The sequence below is a fragment of the Protomyctophum bolini genome (assembly GCF_963924005.1).
Source record: "Protomyctophum bolini genome assembly, chromosome: 7".
Lineage (NCBI taxonomy): Eukaryota > Metazoa > Chordata > Actinopteri > Myctophiformes > Myctophidae > Protomyctophum > Protomyctophum bolini.
Window position 1 is genome coordinate 25,347,470 of NC_137868.1, and position 16,393 is coordinate 25,363,862.

General features: G+C 41.0%; 1 protein-coding gene across 3 annotated transcripts in view; it reads left to right on the plus strand.

Moving 5' to 3' along the window:
- Positions 1 to 7,292: 7,292 nt before the first annotated feature.
- Positions 7,293 to 16,393, plus strand: part of col6a4a (collagen, type VI, alpha 4a) — a 58,662-nt gene continuing 49,561 nt past the window's right edge. For all 3 annotated transcript variants that reach the window (XM_080768842.1, XM_080768843.1, XM_080768844.1), the window contains exons 1-2: positions 7,293 to 7,397; positions 9,031 to 9,076. The gene's annotated coding sequence lies outside the window, so the exon portion shown is untranslated. The remainder of the gene's footprint in view (positions 7,398 to 9,030; positions 9,077 to 16,393) is intronic.

Sequence of the window (16,393 nt, forward strand, 5' to 3'; positions counted from 1 at the left end):
ATATTACTCCTCCAGATTCTGTCAAAAAATCCTGCAAATCGTTACACAGTGTCTCTATAGTCAGTCATGTACTCAAGATGGATTATAGCGCCACCAGGAGGCCACAACCTTACCTGGCCTGGTGAGACCTCTGCCCCGAGTGGCACTTTTTCTATAGTTGTTATTATTTTAAGTGGATACATGAACCCTACTAGAAAAGTCAGCATCATATCGTAATCTTACTGTCACATTAGATTCTATTCAGTTGACTCATTTGGTTCTACCTACAGTATCAGGTTTCCAGAAGGTGACATATCCGTTTCGTGTTCCTGCTGTTCCAGTTCATTTTCCCATAGCTTTGTTTTATTTTCTTGGCACCAGATTTGATTAGTTCAGTTCAGCCAATCAAACGACGCTACTGTATGGGAACATTAACAAACAGGAAATGGTTATGCCTCTTTATGGAAACCCAGGGCTACAATTGAGCACGGACACAGCCTGCCCTGAGTGCAAACAAAAATGTAGTAACTCCGCAAGGCTTTCATGTACTGCCTTCTTTTCAACAGTAGAGGTCAACAGTTTAACTTATAATATAGTGTTGAAATTATTATATTATGAATATGCACTGTCCTTCATCCTCCTTCATACAGATCTCCCCTCACTGCAGCTGGGAGACTTTGAGGGGTGTGGAACTGCCAAAGTCCAAGAAGAAGGGTCCTTCCTGTTTGGGTAGAAAGGTGGTGGGGATGACGTATGTCGATGTAAATGCGATGTATGTCGATTGTAAATGCCTGCTGGAATAGGGTCTGCATAGAAACCACACCTGCAAAGATAGAGAGAGAGAGAGCATGTGTTCTAAGACACTGTAAACAAACAAGATGTTTTTTCCTTCCTCCAGGGAATGAGAACATATACAGTATGTAACCAAGTGCTACTAAGGATTTACTCTTATTTATAGAAAGACTACGCCACCCTGATATAAATCTAGGACATGAACAAACAGACCAGTAAATTGGGTTCCCCAACATATGCAAGTTTTTGGGCCTTGAGACAACTGCAACAGGCAGGCCAGGAATTGAATCCTTTCAGGGGCAAGGCCTTAGTCTTTGGTGTTGTTGAGGACACAAAGGCCAAATGCTGTGGCAGGAAGGCCATCAAATAAAACAATTATTGTAATTGAAAGATCTTTAAATTCATATTTTTACTTATTTTGTACTCGATATGTATTGTAGTATATCTATCAGTGAAATAAATTCATGGTCTGTTTATTTCACAAAATGTATTTGTATGCATACACACAAAGTAGTTTTTTTGCTACGATTTTTTGTACGATGATGTCACGCACATACCACAGCCATGTGGCCTTCATGTCCTTGTAATTCCATGGAGCCTGCATCGATCTGGTGTTGTTATACGTAGCACATTACATGAAGCTGAACGGCCACACCGTGTGCTGTGGGCTTCAACGTATTTATTTTTGCAACAGTTATTTAACCTTTAACAGTGAAATTAAACATTGCTTCTTTTGATACATGAAAGACAAACTAATACATGTGAATGAATGTGTGTGTGATTTGTATACAACAAATACAAAGACCACATGAGCACTAGTAATCCAATAGCAATAGTAGAATCTGTTATTCTACGCACAGCAGTAGATTGTCCCCTAGAATATTTTGAAAGCAGTTTAAACTCACTAGGAGAACATAGCATAGCATAGAACAGGATTACATTTCTATTCAATTCTAACATGTTTTAGTTTTTGTTCCAACTTGAAGTTGACAGCAGAGGGAACCTTTTTATTAGCTTATTTTAGTTTTATACTTGCCACAATGTCTTTGTCATTCCTGTATTTTAGTGGATGAATATACAGTAAGTGAGAGTGGAAGAATGTCACTGCCAAGAACTTAGAGCTTAGCATGGTGAGTTAGCCGTTATGTCCACCCATGACCTTACTGCTCCCCTCCTCCTCCGGAAATGATCCTGAATGACTTAATTATTACAACCTGTGTAAAATAGGGCAGACACTGTGTTTAAAGACAGAGCTGGGATTGGGAAGGCACCCAAGCAGATGCCATAGTATTCACAGGGCAATAGTTTTGCTTGCACAGTACTTAACACCCGATTAATAGCAAAATAGAAGCTGTGTGAATATGCTCACTAAGGTATCCAAACTATCCATTTCATGCAGTCTCCTCAGGCAAACCCTATGCCAAAAAGTAATCTCAAAATAAAACATGGAAAACATTAACCTGATTAGACCCAGGCCTAATCAGTGTTTCTGCTCTCGCCAAACTGTATCTGCACATTGATTTATATTGACTTTGAAATGACAGTTATGGTATATATTTGTTATGGCTGCTGAGAAACACACATGTCTTCAGTGTATTCTGACAGACAGAAAATTGATCTGGAAACAAGGATGAACTTGGATGATGCATGCAGCATTAATGACGTACAGATGAGTAGAATAGTGTGTGTGTGTGTGTGTGTGTGTGTGTGTGTGTGTGTGTGTGTGTGTGTGTGTGTGTGTGTGTGTGTGTGTGTGTGTGTTTTTTTTCCCAGGTATAGTGTGGTGAAGTGAAGTGGGTGTCTGGCTATCTATACAATTTACAATTACAATTTAGGCATATAGCAGACACTCTTAATCTTGGTGGGTTGTAAGACAAGGAAAACAACCTTCATCCGGGAAGGGGAGAAACGGTGGTCCAAGCCATCGCCTCCAGATTCGGGCCCACTGAGTGCAGCCCGGGATTGGGAAATGCGGACAGACCGGGCGGGGCTGGAACGTGAAGGTGGAGGTGGGCTGCAGAGGCCTTGTAGCCAGTTCCACCACAAGGCTCCTGAAGGAAGTAGGGATCAGAGGTCAGGCCCAACGGAAGGCAATCTAAGAACTTTCCACTGCGGCAGAACGGAGCAGTCACTGGCTGTGGCTGAAATGTAGGGAAGCAACATGGGCTTCCAGATGACGACGTGGTGCCACCATGCGACACACACCTAGGTCTGATCAGCCTGTGCGGTGGGCCAACCTCGGCAGAGGGTGTCTTGTGATAAGTGGCCGAAACATCCAATGAGGTCGGGGCACACAACTGAAGATGTGTCGTACTGGTGGCACCACGGGATCATTGACAATTCCACCCCACCCAAGAGGACATCTCCAATCCATTGTTGTGCTGAATATTTAGAGATCTTTAACATCATCATGAATCATACGTAAACTAAGAACGTAACAGTGGAATATCTAGCCTCTCCAACCTGCATTCCATATTGTGTACTGTAATGTGTAAAGCATGTCTCAAGTATTCATTCCCTGGTGAGACTGAGTAGAATATGTCAATGGCAACCAGGGTTTGAATAGTAACCCTGACTTAAATAGACATGACGATCTGGTAATGAGAGCAAGGATCAGACCGAGAGATTACGAGACACAATGTCACCATACAAGGCATTATGTTCTCTTTTACAATCATCTCAATTTAAAGTTATGCAACTCAACAGTCACAAATTGAAAGCGCTAAACTGCACTTGCCCTTTATCAAAGAAATCATTGTTAGTTTCAGAAATAACGTTCAGCCTTCTAATGTTAGATTGTATCGACTTTAGAGACACTCTGAGACAGTGGACAAACAATAACAGGTTCAAACAATAACATCTTTATTTAAATATCCACATCGGTAGTTCTTATTTCATTGCACAGATTAAAAGTAAGTTGAAACAAGCAAATCAATACTTTTGTGAAGAGAACTGTACGTAATGTTATGTAACTTATGTTGATAATTGGTTATTTGGTCTAATACACTTGTATTGTTATTAGATACAGCAGTCTGCTGTAAAAAGAAATAGAATGAAAAGAAAAATTAGTAAACCCTTAGATCTCCATATATGGAGCTGACCTGTTCTGACATTCCATATGTTGATCTGACCTCATCAAACCCTGTACACTCAAGACACGCTCCATATATGGCCAGTACAGAATTCATTGCATATGTTGATCTAGCCTCGGTCCCAGGCTTACTTATCTGCGAAAAGAAAAACCCATAGATTAAAGTATAAAGCAAAGGAAGTTGTTTTCTCGCCAATATTGGCATTATGTTTCAGCAAGAATGATGAAGCAATAATGTAATGGATGTAGTGTGGAATGTGGAATGAAATAGATCCACAGCGTAAGGGTCCAGTGTGGAATTAAATAGATCCACAGTGTAAGGGTCCAGTTTTACAATCTTTAAATACGGATTAACAAGATTGCTGTGTAGAGTACTTGCTCTAGCCTGGGTTCCAGCCTGAATCGCTGCATTCCGTGATTCTGAATTGTCAATTCAGAATCACGGTAACGTTGTTACAAATAAAGAATCTTCCTGGGAGCACCTTCAATTCAGTGTGCGGACATTCATGTTTAGTCTCATACTGCTGGATGGCTGTCAGCCTGGGAAATATTCTAACTTCTTGAATACTTTTGCCACAATTTCCTTCCATCAACTCCCAAGACCTTCCATCATGTAGCTGTCCAGTAGATGTCCTTAGTTGGACTTTTCTTCATCACCTGACTCATGTACCTGTTCTCATGTTACTTACGTAAAATCAATCAGACGGGGTCTGATTTTTAACACTTGCCTTTGTTCCTCATTTTGTTAATTCAATCAGGGGTGCCTTTACGCAAGTCCAGGGATGCCTGATTCAAGTAAGGAGTAAGGAGGATGTTTCTGTGGAAGCCACATTAACACTTCCACGGAACCTAAAACCTGAACACCGTAAAAAACAGCAAAGATGACTCAGACCAGGCTCTTCCATGGACAAATCTTCACCAGATGATTTTCTAGTGTTGTAGATCGGCTATTTCTGGGGGAGATATTTGGTGTTGAGGGGGAAAAGGAACAGATCAAGTATAGAGCCCTGGGAACCCCTTTCACCTATACTATAGGGTCTAAGATAAATGTCCTGCCAGAATAATTGGTTTTGCCATCCATTTTATGAAACCTTTCTTGAACACGCACAGTGATATAACCCTGGGTCTGTGGGTGTTTTTAGTCTTTCAACATCAGAAACTTTCTCACAGACAAACACAGCTTGGTCTGATTAGTGCCAAATGTATTCTGTATCATCCACAGATGCACTTACAAAGTTACAGTACAAGTCATTGACCTCAAACCAGTGCCAAAAAAGTGCATTAGTGTACTGAATGAAGGACCACCCTGGCCGTGGTTCTGTGGGTCTGGAATTTCCGGGGAACCCCCGGGGACCCCCACACGGAGTTGCACCACTTACTTCACACAGGTGTGATTTTTTTAATTTTTTTGGGGGAACATGTTTTTCTCTTCTCTGTTTTTTCTTTTAGCGGTGCCTAACTGCTCCAACGGACAGCTGCAGTAGTGCTCTGTAACTGTGACTGGGGTGGCACTGTTGGGCGGCTAGCGCTGTGTGACCTGGGGTTTGCATGGCCGTCAGTCTCTCACGCCTCGTGTCTGCCATGCTCCATATATGGCTGTCTCCATATATGAAGATCACAACACTGACATCATCAAACCCTGGAAAGCCATACATGGAGAAGACTGGATCATCACCTAGTTCTGCATATATATGGAGCCGGTCTAAATCTGACACTGCCCCCGCTGCCACCCTTAGATCTCCATATATGGAGCTGACCTGTTATCTGACATTCCATATGTTGATCTGACCTCATCAAACCCTGTACACTCAAGACACACTCCATATGTTCACTACAGAATTAATTCTATATGTTGATCTGACCCCTGATGCCAAAGCACCAGTGCTCGACCCAGCAGTCTGCCATCACCCATGCAGGTGGATGCTGGCACGTCGCTTCTCACCCTCAGGGTATCATAGTGGTTTTTAATTTCCTACTTTATATATATAATATATATATATATATATATATGCACACACACACACACACACACACACACACACACACACACACACACACACACACACACACACACACACACACACACACACAGTTTGTTCTTGCTGACCTACAGGCATATCATCAGAATTTTATGCAATTTAGTCCAATATTCCCAAGAGAAAGGAAGCCAGAGAAAACGGCACCTATGAAAACATACTTCATGATGCATAACATTCCATTTTTGACCACATAATCACAATGTCACAATTAGGACTGTTTACTAAAAGGAAATCAATTAGGACTGGTAACCTTTGTTGCATGTCTGCCACCCTTTATTTCCTCGGGTCTGACCACCATCCTCTTTTAAGTGTGTGTGTGTGTGTGTGTGTTTAGTCAAGTCTGTCTAAATCTGCCCACAGCCCATGTGTACAGTAGGCTACAATTCAATGTTGAGTCTCTTGCCAAAGGTTTGACTAAGTTGTCACTTTGTGTTTTCTAGAGACTTTCACATTGCTTTATTCTTCTATAAAAATGGGTCCAGTAGCTTAGTTTATAGCTAGGTTTCTAATTTCTATGTATTGGAGGCGAGCATTCTGGGATTGATGTCCGATTGCGTGGGTGTGACAGAGAGAGCTCCTCTTCTCCTGTTGATTTTGGCCGGCCTATCTCTTCCCTTTTCGGTTCCCTTTTGTGATTTATGTGGCTTTTGGTAAAAGTTATGTTTGGAATTTTCAAGAAATTAATAAACATTTTCTTTTCAAGCTTTAGCCCAAACATGTCAGTTTGTTTGTCTTCTTTCCCTTCATAGAGCTTCTTTAGAGGCAGTAATATATATTATGCATAGGACTTTACTATCCAGAGCTTCATGAAGGGTTATAAGTGGTATTATACTGTGGCCAATGATTGCACTCACCAATTTAAAGCATTCATCAAATGGCATTTTAGAGATTATACAAATGGCTACCAGTAGGCTAATCTGACTTCCATAATATGACATTGACATTTCTTGAATTAATTAACATCATGCATGATGCACTATAAATCTGTATACAACCCATTAATTTCACTTTCATGATCCAGGTTATTCACACTCACACACACACACACACACACACCATCATCATCAACAACTGTAGTTTCCTTTCACAAGAAGTGCTTTGATAATGCTGCACAAATACAACTTTTTCTGGGTACTGCTTTAAAGTCAGTGTCGACATGATTAATGTGTCCATGTGTCTGTGAACAGCGTGAAGAGCTGTGCCTGGCTCCAGTCTTAACTGTAGGCATATAAGTTACACGCTAACCACGTTTTGCATTGAATATTTCCTCGCACGAGTCAACGACGGTGTCCCGCATCGAAATCGAAAATAGCATTCGACTATTTTTCGGCGCACGACACCGTGGTGGGACGGAGCATAAATTAGGCTTAAGTGGGATGGGGCTGGGTGTGAGGAGTGGCTGAGGAACACAGAGACAGAACAACTAGTCTTCCTCCCATACAAGGCAACGGGATTCCTGCCTTCGCGCTTCACATGCATGCACCACCAGCCAAGCTGTAAGTTAACACATGTTTATTAGCATGAATATGAGCTTTGTACAGGTTAACATGGATGTAGCCTATTAGGCGATAAATGAAATACAATAGCTCCAAATGTAACTTTCATTAACAATAACTGCAGCCAGGCTTGGTCAAGTTGCAGGTTGAGCGGCAGCTGCTTTCTGTTGTAGCCTAATGAGTAATGCTGTAACAAATTGCCTGGTTAACATGACTATACCAAATATTTGAAGAGAACAATGGATAATTTTCAAAAAATGCAATTTGATAGACTATTTAATGTGATAGGTAGATATAGACTAATTAATGTAATACTAGTTATACTATACCTAGTTAAAGCCCTTCATAGGCTACAGAAAATACATGTTCCCGTCAGGATACCAATTTCATAGTGATGAAAGAAAGTTATGAGCAGAAAAAAACGGAATTGGAAATCTATAAAATTGAGGATGATAAATTGGTTATCCTGACTGACACATTTGAAAATGTACTGTTTTGTTTGAGATGGAGAGAGAACACATCAGAACATGCGCATTGCCATTTCTAAGAAAACTGTTTTCATTTAACAAAGAAATATCACTTACAGCACTTACTGCAACACTTACTGCTTTGTGCTAGCCTTGTGGTAGTCAGTGTTTACTTTTTCTTTTTCCATTGTCTTTAATACATTGTGGATCTCAACTTAAGGTCTGGTTTAAATCAACATGAGGGTCTGGGACTCTGGGTAAGAGCCATAGCCAGACAGCAAGACTTCGTTTGCAGTTCCAGAATCAGAATGACTATTTGTCATTGTCATTCTTGTAAATTATTTCGTTTGCAGTTTTGACTGTATGTGTGACAGTGATTCAGTTTTTTGTGTAAAAAAGAAAAAAACTTTCAAGAATATGAGACAAACAATAATGTGTAGGCCTAAGTCGACAATGTGTACTGTATACAGTAGGCTATCATTACATCTGCTATGTATCATTACTATTAAGGGTGCACAATTATGAAATTATGACCGAACTGATTCTGACCGATTCCGATAATAGAGAACCACAATGGAAACAAACCTAGGCCCTATGGGCTTGGCCCAAAGCCTGTTAATAAAGTATTCAATCAATCAATAAATAGCCTATACTCTTTTCCAAGTGTCTGTTTTCACAACTGAATGCCTACTGAATTAGATGAGTACACAAAGTGTAGAAAACTGTAAAGTTTATTTTGACTTACTTTGGCTTTTGTTCTAGACTAGAGGAACTAGAAACTTTTGATTTATATTGAACTCATTGATTCATTTTTACATTTTATTTTATTTTTGTTATCTTATCTGCATTATTTTGAGACCGATCCGATACCGATATGGCCGATTGCTACCGATTATATCGTGCATCCCTAATCATTACATAATTTATGTATCATTACATCTCCGAACACTCCCAACTGAGGTTCTCTCGGTAGAGCACCCTAGGCATGTTTTCAATTAATCCATGATACTGAACATGTCTTCTCTTAAAACTGTCACAACTATGTCGTAAGTTTGTTAGCTGTAATAGCACTATCAACGCATAGGACTGATTTAAGGATGTGCAAAATAATTTAGGCTAATGTGGTGCTTTATAGGGTAATAAATCTTATCCCCTCCTCTTTTCAGTGATGTGAACAAGTGAATGCTGGAATCCTTTCTTCTTACCATTCAGGTAGGTCTACTATACATGTTACCTAGTATTCAGTGCATTCATAGCATTTGTGCTGTGTGTGTACACGTGTGTGTGCGTGCGTTTCGTGTGTTTGAGAGAGAGAGAGAGAGAGAGAGAGAGGCACCTACACACACACACACACACACACACACACACACACACACACAGAGTGAGAGACACAGAGAGAGGAGAGAGAGAGTGAGAGACACACAGAGAGAGATGGTGGGGGGGGGGAGAACCATGACAACCAGAAAGCCAGGAGGAGAATAGGCCAGACAACGGGGGTCCTAACAGCCCCATTTATTTTATTAATTGTCGTCTTAAGATGACAACGTAATCTTTCAAATGTCTGAGAGCTTTTCTTCTCTGGTATTTACTTGCGCAAGCAGAGTGCGCAAGTATTGTGGTCGTGCTGGCTTTTTTATGCGTATGCTCGGTGGTACCGATGTTGACGGTGACGTAATTAAGATATGTTTCAATGTCGGGTTATAACTGGCTGTCGATGGTGACGTTATTATGGCAGGATATGTTTCAGTGTCGGGTGGATTAAAGGTAATGTCTGTATGTATACATGTATGTAATCTGAAACCTATTACGTCACCAGTTATACCCCGGCATTGATACATATCTTCATTATGTCACAATCAAAATCAGTACAGTATATATACCTCCGAGCATACGCATGAAAAATCATGGATTACCGTATTCTGCAATGTTAAAGCCACATCAACAGTTTAATGCAGCCACAGGACAAGAAGACGTGTCCACAGCAGTGCTAAACTAATGCAGTTGACAAGCGATGATAATGTTTATAGCCGGAGGCTATAAACTGGAGAGATCAAATGTTGAGTCTGTTAACTGAACTAAAGTAAGCAAAGGACCACACAAGGACTTGAGTTTGCAGATGTGTACACCCACACATACTTTGACTCATCAGTGCACATTATTCATTACTAGACTCATGTTCGTTTCATCGTTGTGCGGTCAGGGATGATACCAGAGCTTTTAGTCAGACTCCTTAGTTAATCTCTTTTCTGTTCTGTTTGCATACTTAGTTTATCTCGACATTTCTTGCAACACCTTTAGTTTTCCTCTTCAGACTGCACATTGTAGAGAGATAGGATTACAGAGAGGACAGAGAGGGAGGGAAGGTGCAACACAGCTTGCTGGCCAGAATCAAACTGGGTTGACAACTTGACATTGTCATTACTGTATATGGTGGATGCTTCTACCAGTGTGCCCCCAAAACAATGCTCTGGAGTCTGGAAACATTTACATTTTAGTTGACATTACAGTGTATACAGGGCTGCCAAGTTTCAGGAAAAGGCAAGAGTGAGACTTTAGTGTCCTGAATCTGATGCACGCCGCCCGGGGCTGAAAACATTGGCCTGGTCAGTCTCCTATTGGTCATATGGTGCACCTTATGTGTGCCTATGTCTCCTATTAAATATCCATATTGGTTTACATAAAAGTCAGACTTTTAAAAACGTATTCTGATGTGATAAGACAGACTACATCACAAATTAATCACCCACCTCAGTGGAATAATTCTCCGTCTGTCTGTCAAAAAAACTAAAACTGGAGAGCCTGATTTGGATGCAGGACAATGTCACTATGACAGAAAGAGACAAGATGGGTCTGTTGCCACATTCTTTCACCCCATAATCTCAGTGGAAATGGGGGAATATGTCTTAGTTAAAACCATTCCATGATTCCCCATGCCCTCTCTCTCTCTCTCTCTCTCTCTCTCTCTCTCTCTCACACCAATGTTACTGATCTACTTGGCTTATTTCCATGCGTCACAGTTAGGGACCCTGCTGATGATTTGGTTGTTACCCTACTTGCATATTACGCTGCATTATCTCATGCAAATCGGCTTTGCCGTTTGTGAGGACCTCAGGACGCACACATGGACGTGTGTTTATACGCGGCGTGGTGCGTGGTAAAAGGTTAAATTGCGTGACTCTCACTCTCAAAGGGTGAGACTTGGCAGCATTGGACTGTATATGAGCCCAATCAGCCCATTCAACTTCAATCTACAATGGACTTGAAAACACATGTCCTTGGTACTTCTGGTGACTGATTATAGGGGATCATGTTTTTCCAATTAACCTTTTTCTTCTTGTTTTGGTTTTAGTACCAACGTGTCCATGCACGTGAAGCCTCCTTTTGATCAACACGTTGCTTCACGTCATTATTCACCTCCTCCGTGTGTCACTGAGAAACGACTCTAATTACAAATGTCACAGAAGACTCTTTCAATATGCCTTGCACTGCATGGCTTCTTCACCCACGGATAAATAGTTTCCCTGTGCTTGTTGTAACTGCACTTCATTTTCTTCCCCTTTCTCCTCGTTGTACTGTGTTTCGTGCATTGTTTTGTTTTGGTGGGTATTCACTAAACTATCCGCACCGCATTGATTTGATTTCCCCCTCTCTGCCCGGCTGTTTGACAGCCAATCCTACCTACCTACACACACAGTCACGGCCCGCCCCCTGGCCCTGTCATGACAGCCTCCGCAGCTCCGCTGCTCTCCCACAGACCCACAGATAATGCGCACATTTGAAAACTGGAACCTGTCTATCATAATGCGGGACAACGTCTCAATTTGCGGGGACGCATGAAAAGTCATTATAATGCTTTTTAATCAAGTTTTAATCAGGTTATCTTTAGGCTACCCTAAAGATAACCCAGTGAAGGTCTAACAGACCGAAACATTGTTTCCCACTAAATATTTTATTTGTATTAATTTTGTGCAGGACGTTGGGCCCTGGTTTGGTCTTCTCCTACGCACCTGTCGCCTTTGCAGGTGTGCAAGAGACTTGCTTTTGATTAATACGGTCCTTTAAATAAAACATTTGTAACAGACTATTACATTTTTTTAACCGTACATTTTATTCCTAGATAGGTCCACTTGTGTTGCCATAAACGTTGCCCTAAAGTGCATGCATTTTTTATCCGTTTGAGGAAATTCATAATGAGGAATTTCCTGCTGATACCCATCAACCAATCAGCTAGCTGCTTCACAGTGGCCTCATAGGGACACTGTCATTTACAGTGCAGCGGATTGTAAACTTGTAGATGTGCTATTTTCACCAAATGGTTGCCTGATGTTCCCCCATTTTTGCATGATGTGTTTGCCTATTATTACATGCCAAAAATATTAGATACGCTAGAGTTCATGTGGTTAAAGGCAGAAGATACCAATCAGCAGTGAGCAAATCCAATAGGGAGTTAAATTACTTGTGTATAGTAGGCCTACACTACTGAGGAGAGATTGAAGAGCTTATTAGAGCTGGATGGTCACTGGTCAGATGTACCAAATGCGCATTTTGCGTTGTCTTATCAAACTAACTTCTTCTTTTTAAACTGTCTTGTGTTTGGTCTGTCAATGACATTAGCCTAAACATGAGCAATGCCAGACAAATCATTAGTGTGTTTCCTGTGCAGGAAAATGGTATCAGATTTCACTTAATCTCTCAAAACGGATTCCGTGCTCCGCAGGTGAATCTGTCGGCAACACTCCCATTACAAAGTGTAGAGTTGTTGTTATTAGGAATGAAAACATAGGAGAACCACTAGAAGGAGAACAAAGGAAAACACCCTCCCCCTTTTTTCCCCTTGCAGATGGGTTCCCAGATTGGATTAGACTAAACCCCAAAGTGCTTGCCTTGAAGTCTGGGAAACGAAAGCAATCTACTACTAGCACTTTGGCCAAAAACCTCATAATGGTAAAGTCACAGAAAGAATATGCTAGTAAGATTGTGTACTGTAATGTTTGTTCCATTAGGCACACTGACATTTTCCTGGAGCCTTTAACATGTTCTGTATCACTCATGTGATACTCTGTGTGACATCATGCAGATAACAGGTTGCTTTACACATTCAGTATTACAAGTCTTGAAACATTGCCATTTTCCACATCATTTACTGCAGTTTATCAGACATAGCCATGCAGGCTATGTCATGAATTGGAGTAGGAGAGAGTAGATAAAACTCACACGACAGTTTTTATGAGGTGCTGGTACTGGCAGCATGATTCAAATAGGAAAGAATACCGCACACTGAATCGATTTTAATGACCTACATTTCAATAAGCTGTCTTCATCAGGGTAGCTGCTATATTTAAAACAATAGCAAAAAAGCTGATCTATTAGCTCACAGCGCTTAGCAATGCGATGCGTTGTGATCTTGTTTGTTACTTTTCCGTGACCTTGTTGTACGACGTTGCAGAACACATGCATAAAACACAGCAACGATATACTTAGTTGACAAACTGTGTACTAGGTCCACTCCCTTTTTCCTGCTTCTAGATCTCAACGACAATCCCTTTCTAAGCTGGTGAGCTTGTACGTCTGTTATTTGTGCCAAATGTTTACCTCAGAATAGGGTTCATGGGGTCTATACATTGAAGTAACCAATCCCTTAGTTTACATTAGCCAGAGCACACACATCTGCTTTTCAAACAAAGCTATCAACAACTGTAAATCACAAGTGAGGGGTTAAAAAACATATGTAGGGTTTGTGTTTAGTGAAGTAAAGCGTCAGGGGCCACATCCAGAGCAGCTGGGAGACAACAGATTGGGGGTCCTGGTGTCCTTGTGTTTGACAGGGGTGGTTACACCACACAGCTTGGGGAGAGTTCAATGGTGTCCCCCTTGTTCTTCAAAGGCCAGATGTGCTGTAAATCCTACACATATGTCTGTGTTTTATAGGAATGGATGGCATTGCATTGGATTATTGTAGCCCAGGCACGTCCAGACGGGCGGGGGGCAACAATAAGAGCTTAAGTGTGGGCCAATAAGAGCTTATGTGGGGGCCAATAAGGGCTGTGTGTGTGTGTGTGTGTGTTTGGGGGGGGGGGGGGGGGGGCAATAAGAGCGTATTTGTAAAATGGATTGCCTGATTCTGTCTCTTTGCACCTTGCATTATGCAAGTGGTCAGAAATTGTTTAACATGGCTGTTGACTATGACCTAGCAGCTTGAGTATGCTGCTTATACCATTCCAGATGCAGTATCATTTTAACAGCAGACACTACAGCACTTCTTTGGCTTTGTCCAAACCAGTTTATTGATTGTACAGGTTTTGCTCACATTGGGATTTCCACTTGGGATTTCCCTTTGTAACAAATGCAATTAATTGATCAGATGTACATGATTAACACAAGAGATAACGAGAGATAATGGGAAATATGGCGATCCATAAGTAACGGAGGGCCTATCTTGCAAACATGTGCTCTCAAGATGTGGAAACCCTAATTACTTGGGCAGTCATCTTTAATTGCTTTGTTGATTAAGCTGATTGCCTGAAGCTAGAACATTCCTCTTGGTGGGTCTGTGACTGCGGCAACTACAATGTGTAGAAATCTAAAAACTATATATGCAGCTGTATTGTTTAATAGTATACCGGTAGATGTTTTCTTTTTTCATAGTAATTGTTTTCATAGTTTTTACATGACCTTTACTTTTTTAACACTGCTTGCAGCACAACTTTTTGTAGAATTGCCTGTTTGTTATACTGTGAGTAACTTCTAATCTTTGAAAGACAGATTCCAACCATGCTGATAATTTGTATAAAGCTTAGCTAGCCTTTGGTGACACAGACAGTACTCATCTGTACCTAGGCTGCATTCCTGCTGCATCTACAGTGACAGAAAAAAACATCAATAAAGTAAGGAATGGGTCGGAGAGGTTGTTGTCAGTCTCAGCCAGCCAGATCTTACGAAGCCTTGAAAGGGAGCTAGTCTTTCAGGTGTGTATCAACCTTAAAAATGACAACACTGCCATAATATGCCATTACTCCTCTAGTGTTTAATGATGTGTGGCTTGTCTGGTTCACAGACAGCATGCTCACAATCTTTGCCTTTCCAAATCTGGCTGAAAAACAGCAGGGCCAGAATGGCTCACTACCTGGACAGAACTTGTTCAAGCTGGCCATCACATTTTGAACCCTGCTTTTAACATTACATGAGTACTTAAATTACTATACAGCTATAACAGCTCCACTGCAAATACAATAAATGTGATTAATTTTGGAGAAGCACACTTCAAAACTCCAGCTAACACTCTTCTCCAATTTTGGGCTGAACAACAAGAATGCCATTCCCAGCAATGGGGCCCCGCTATTTAACATCAAACATCATCATCTATAGCATTGAGCTTGAAAGAACTGCTTGTACATTCTTTAAACAAATAATGTTGGGGAGGTCAATGTAAATAACATTTCAATGGCTGAATGATGCCGAGCCCCTCACTCCAATCAACTGTCACTGAAGTGCTCTCGTTTGATTATGTCCACATGCTTCAAATTAGAGTGAACCTCTATTCCCCTTACTCTGGGGGCCTCAACCATTTGGCGTGTGACTAAACACAGGCATTGCTGGCAAGTTAATGGCAGTGCACAGTGCACACGCATTTACTATATATGCAGACATAACCGGGCACACGCACAGATGGAAACGGGCAACTTTCTTAATGTGCTCACTGAAAAAAAGTGCACACTCACATGGACTCACAAGCACTGACTGGTTATCGTCTCTGCTTTTGAGGCCTGGAAGGGACCGTATGGTTTTACTTTCACAGAAGTTCAGTATGCTGCTCTCATCCATTTTCCCATACCGTGGGACTGAGAACTGTATGCTGGGTTCTGGAATTCCAAACATTGCAATTGAAAAAGTAAAGAAAGCCCCAGAAATCAAGACTAGGGGTCTGATAAAACAAAGCAAACAGTTAAAAATGTTTAAAACCGAGTATTAACAGAAGACATTTCTTTTTTAAATAAACACACTTTGAACTCTCCACCACGCTATTGGACACAGATAATTTAGGGAGTGTAAAGAGAGTTTTTCCCTTGGACACCAATATCATAGTATAATCAAGTATTCCATCTGGTTTGCACTGTGTTACTGTGTTGCACTGTGTTTAGGCATATAAAAGAAGACATATCACAGGTTGTTTTCTAATCACTTGCTTTTCGATGTGCACAGTACATCATTATATTTGAGGATTTAAACAGCAGCAGGTATCGTTTCTGTTCCAAGGGTATCGCGAGATTTGGCTGCCAGACAGGAAACGGTGGACAGTCTCGTGATATTTGGCATGTTCAGAAACGTACTTTTTGCTCTTTAGATAACTCTATGAAATTACAGTGTACACATTGAAAAGCAACACAGCAGAGATAATGTGTTATATGTCTTCTGTTATTTGCCAGCAGCGATTACTTTACAAAATATCTCAGTCATTCAGAAATAGTGTTTGTTCATGAGCTGGTCACTGAGCTCTCATTGGGCCAAATTCATTAAAAAGAAATACGCCAC